This window comes from Arachis ipaensis, chromosome B01, assembly GCF_000816755.2.
Source record: "Arachis ipaensis cultivar K30076 chromosome B01, Araip1.1, whole genome shotgun sequence".
NCBI lineage: Eukaryota > Viridiplantae > Streptophyta > Magnoliopsida > Fabales > Fabaceae > Arachis > Arachis ipaensis.
In genome coordinates this window covers 59,703,697-59,709,081 of record NC_029785.2, presented here as the reverse complement: position 1 = coordinate 59,709,081, position 5,385 = coordinate 59,703,697, and positions in this window count along the sequence as shown.

Genomic DNA, 5,385 nt, shown 5'->3' with positions numbered 1-5,385 from the left:
GGGGACTAAATTTTTTTATATATTTGGAGAGTATAGTTTGTAGCGCAATATGGGGAAAAGATAACAGAAGGTTCGGAGTTGTGAAGATCTCAAATCTCTATATAGTGTGACATATTTAAAATATATTAAGGAAGTGATGGCTGGAGACAAAATTGAGATACTTGAAATCACGAATACTTCTTACAGTATCAGCATGAGAACACTAAAGTATAATATAGGGTGGGAGAAGAAGCAGCAGCTTGGATGCTTCTTATTCATGTTCTACTAAGTGCGGGATAATAAAAATTTGAATCTTAAGAAGAGACGCTGGACAGTGTTAGGTAAATAATGATCATTTTAAACAACATGAATAACCACTAATCAAATAAAAATATATTATATTTTAATTTAATGCTATTAATTAAATTTAAGATTAATTTATTCTTTTAATCTTATTAATTCATATTGTGCATATATTATTCAAAAATATTGTTAGATACCTATACTTTTCCATACTTATTTTATTATTAATCTGATTTGAACCTTGCTATGCACATATTTATTGCCATGTTTGGACTTAGATGAGACCGGTAGTTGACCCTGTTAGATTATTCTGTGTACACGGGCATAGGCAGTAGGCACGTGCTCACGTGTGTATGATCTCCTCTATAGTTGACCTTACCAAGTTCCAACTGCGATCTCGCTGTGTGTCCCCTGCTTGTTTATATGATACTGCTATAATGTAGTAGTAATTTAAAGCATTTGGTGTAAGAATAATAATTTAATTGTTTGAATTAGGTTTAAAATTTTAAAATATTAATTAGAAATTTTAAATATGATATTTGGACTCAGTAAATTTTTCTGAGTTGAAAAATATAATTTTCTACAAAAAATTGCGTAAAAATAGGTACCGGTAAATTTGGCGGCAGTACCGACTTAATATGCCGGTACTCTGTGAGAAAAATAAAAATAGTAGAAAAACTTAGAAAAATATTTAGAAATAAAAACCGGACATTAATTCTAAAGGTTTGGCCCAAAGTTGGGCCAAACGGGCCAGTAAAATTGCGTAAAAAACGCGTACTGATAAATTAATTGACAGTACTGACCTATAAAAACTCAAAAACCTGAAATGTGAATTTAACACTAAAATAAAAGTAGAATCCAAAAATATCTGAAATTACCTAAAAATACAAAAATTTATAGTAGAATCCAAAAATGTGAATTTAACACTAAAACCTATAAAAACTTAATAAAAAACTAAATAAAAACTATTAAAAATTATATGAAAATAGTGTCAAAAAGCGTATAAAATATCTATTAATGCTCAAAGTCTTGAGTTCTTTTATCCTTGTCTTTTGGTTTAAAGGGTTACTGGTTTTTTCAATCTGCCCTCCTTTTCTTGCATTTTTGGGCAGTAATGGATTTTTATGTTTGGGAACTTTGGTTGAGGTAAAAGTGAATTTTTGTACTTTTGATTGAAAATTTTGAGAATTGGGTACATACTCATGAATCAAATACTTAAACCATATGCATTGTCACTTTTGTATATATGTTTCCATGTTCAAAAAAAAAATAGAAAGGGGACAAAAATGCCCCAAAGTTTGAGAAAAAAAAAATGCATGAGTTGTGATTGAAAAAAAAATGCATGAGTGTGTAAGAAAAGTGACAAATGGGTAGTTAGGTTTGCTTTGAGTTGTATAGATTGTTATGTAAGTTTGGTGAGAGCTTAGGCTAATCAAAGATGCAAATATCAAGCTCACTTAACCATATATAACGTTACCTTTTTCCCTAGCCCCATTACAATCATGGAAAAGTCCTCATGATATTTGTATGTATACATTGAATAAGTGTTGATTGTTAGATGAAAGACAAATCTTAGAAAGCATGATTAAAAGAGAAATGAGTGAATTAACCCTATACACTTGAGTGATTAGAGCAGGTACACAGCCGGTGAGGGTTCAAATGCTCGATTACATGTTTTCACTTATTATTATTGTTTATCTTGCAAGTTGTTTATGCTTTTCAATAACTCTAATCAATTATGGATTTGACTTGGTTGAGATTACTTTAGCCCGTATGTTCATATATGCTTTCTTGGAAATTGACTTATTTTGACTAAATAGTTGCATTCATGTAGATAGATTATATGTAGGTAGTTTACTTGCTTTGAATAAATGTAATACTCCTTGTTTCTTGCTTGAGTATAGCATGAGGACATGCTATTGTTTAAGTGTGGGGATGTGATGAATCCACATTTCATGGTATTTATTTGCTCTATATGGGTGGATTTCACTAACTTTTCTTGCACTTATTCATTGAAATAGCATAGTTTCATGATTTCTTCCTAAATTGTGCATGAAAGTGAAAACATGCTATTTAGGCCTTATAATTGCTAAATTTTATCCACTTTAATTCCATATGATGCCTTGATGTGTTTGCTAAGTGATTTCAGGTTTTCAAGGCAAGTATGGGTTGAAGAAGTGAGAAAAAGAGCATGCAAAAGGGAAAAAACCATGAAGAAATGGAGTTTGGATGTTCCAGCACCCGTGCATACGCACATACGCACAACGAAGATTTACGAGCGATGCGTACGCGTGACCCACACGTAAGCGTGGGAGTGAATTTTGCGCAGGGACGCGTACGCGTGACTCACGCGTATGCGTGACCCGAATTACGTCAGCTCATTAATTGCAAATTGCTGGGGGCGAATTCTGGGCCTCCAAAACCCAACCCAACTCATTTCTGAAACTATTTCAACCCCAATTCAAGTGGAAACAAGGGGGGCAATTAGAGTTAGATTTTATATGCTTTTCTCTTAGTTTCTAGAGAGATAAGCTCCCCCCCTCTCTCTAGTATTAGAGTTTTTAGCTTAGTTTCCTTTTAATTTCAGCACTTTAATTCTTGTTTTAGTGTAGTTTCATTTATGTTTTTATGCTTTCTTGTCTTTATCTTCTTCATCTCTTTTGTTATTTTCTCTTTTATGTTAATTTTCATGTTACGAACACTTTTGTTATTTTAATTCTAATTAATGCAAATTTATGTTTCCATGTCATTTATTGATTTCTTTAGTTGTTATTGTTAATTTCTTGCTTTGGTAGCTTTAGAATTTATTTTAATGCAATTTAATATTATTTTATTTTCATGCACACCAAGTGTTTGATAAAATGCTTGGCTTAGCTTTTACTTATTTTTCCTTCACTCTTGGCTTGAATTTGATGACTTTGGTGATCCTTGAGTCATTGATGTCCATTCTTGTTTGATATATTAGAATAGTTAGTTGATTTGGTTTCCCTTGACTCTATGTGACCCCTTAGTGTTGACATAGGACTTAGGGATTGAAATTAACTATGCCTATTTGACTTATCTTCGATGTCAGGTTGACTAAATAGGATTAACTCTTCATAATCATCATGTGTTTGTGGTCAATGAATAGGATAGGTAGCCTTAGCTCTCAATTACTTGCCAAGAGGTTTCTTGCATTTTAAGTTTTCTTTCCTTGCATTTAATTACTTTGACTTTTATTACTTTGACTTTTAATTCCTTGCATGTTTATTTAATTGTTTTGATGTTTAATTTTTTGCATGTTTAATTTTCACACTCTTGGTTGAGAAATTGGGTGTTTGGGTGAAATTGAGTTGTGGATGTCCATTCCGCATTGTTTGAGAATGATTAATTGGTTTGGTTTCCATTGACGCTAGTCTTTGACTAAGTAATTAGTGAGTTGACTAGAACTTATGGATTGAGATCAATTACGCATTTTGACTAATTCTCAAGGAGGATTGACTGATTTGGATTGATTCCACACAATTGCCATGTTTGTGGTCCATAACTAGGATAGGAATCCTAAACTCCCCAATTCTTGCCAAGAATTGCCATTTACATTCCTTGCATGCTCATTTACTTTCCTACTATTTACATTACTTGCACCTATTGCTTTCATTCCCAATTTCTCATGCTCTCTTTCTCATAGCCAATGATTGTACACTTAATTGCAACTCCTAGGGAAGATGACCCGAGGTTTAATTACTTTCGGTTTACATGATTTGAATTTAATATTTGATAGTGAGAATTCATTGTTGGTTTGGACTATGCTACCAACGAATTGATTCTATACGAAAAAAATTCTCTCTATCAATAACCATAGCTTTCTTCAAACTACAATTCTCGTGGGATTGACCTTAACTCGCTCAAGTATTACTTGGATAACCCAGTGCACTTGCTGGTACAGCTATACGAAAGTGTGGGAATTCGTGCACCACAAACCTGGGAGGAATACCTAAACCTGCCACAGGGGACTTGGGTGGAATACTTGAACCTACTGCAAGAGACTTCTGACAACTTAAAATTGCACCTAGGAGCAGCTGCTTTTGGCACTTGGGCTGAACCAACCTCTTCTGTTACCTCTTTCTGGAGCTAACTTGAAGTTGTGCATGAGGCAAGAGATTGAGGTTCCTCATCTTGTGGTTCTACTGGAGAATTTGGTTGGCGATTAGGAGTTGCAAGTTAACGAACCCTCACTCCTGGCTTCTGCTGCTGCTTTAACAGATAATTAGTTTATTATGTTAAAATATGCATAAAAAAATTTAGATAAAGCCCTCATAGATAGCATCTAATGCTGTAAAGAATAGAATATTACCCATCAAGAGAAATATTTGTTAAGGTATCATAAGAAGAGAAATATTTGTCATCCAAATTTTTTCTCCTCTTTCTATAAATTTAAATGAGAATTATCAAGATATTGGTTTATTTGTTAGGAAGATGGTACTAGCTTAATAACTTGGAAAAACATATGTCCTTCCTAAATTAATCATTTACCTGGTTAACATGGACTCATTAATATGTTGTTTTGAGTTTCATTGTATTATGACAGGCATGTCATTTGTCTATATCTAATTAGAAAGATATATCTTGACATTAAATTACATAATAGAAAAGAATGAGCAGCATAATACAATTCCAAACATAAAAGCTTCATCATGGAAATGTCATGTTATTTTTATACTTTATTTTCCTGAAATTCTAGCGAAGTTAGACCACATTCAAATATAATAGCAAACAACAATACATAATCAAAATCAACTACCTAAGCAGCAGGACGAAGAACTGGTGTTGATTATTGGTGCACGAAATTGTGATCTTAGCCAACGGCGCCAGAAACTCTGTACGCACGTCTTAATAAATCGTTTTTCATTCACAACTTCGATACAACTAACCAGCAAGTGCACTGGGTCGTCCAAGTAATAAACCTTACGTGAGTAAGGGTCGATCCCATGGAGATTGTTGGTATGAAGTAAGCTATGGTCACCTTGTAATTCTCAGTCAGGCGGATATAAAATAGTTATGGAGTTTTCGAAAATATATAATAAAATAGATAGAAAGTAAGGATAGAAACACTTATGTATATCA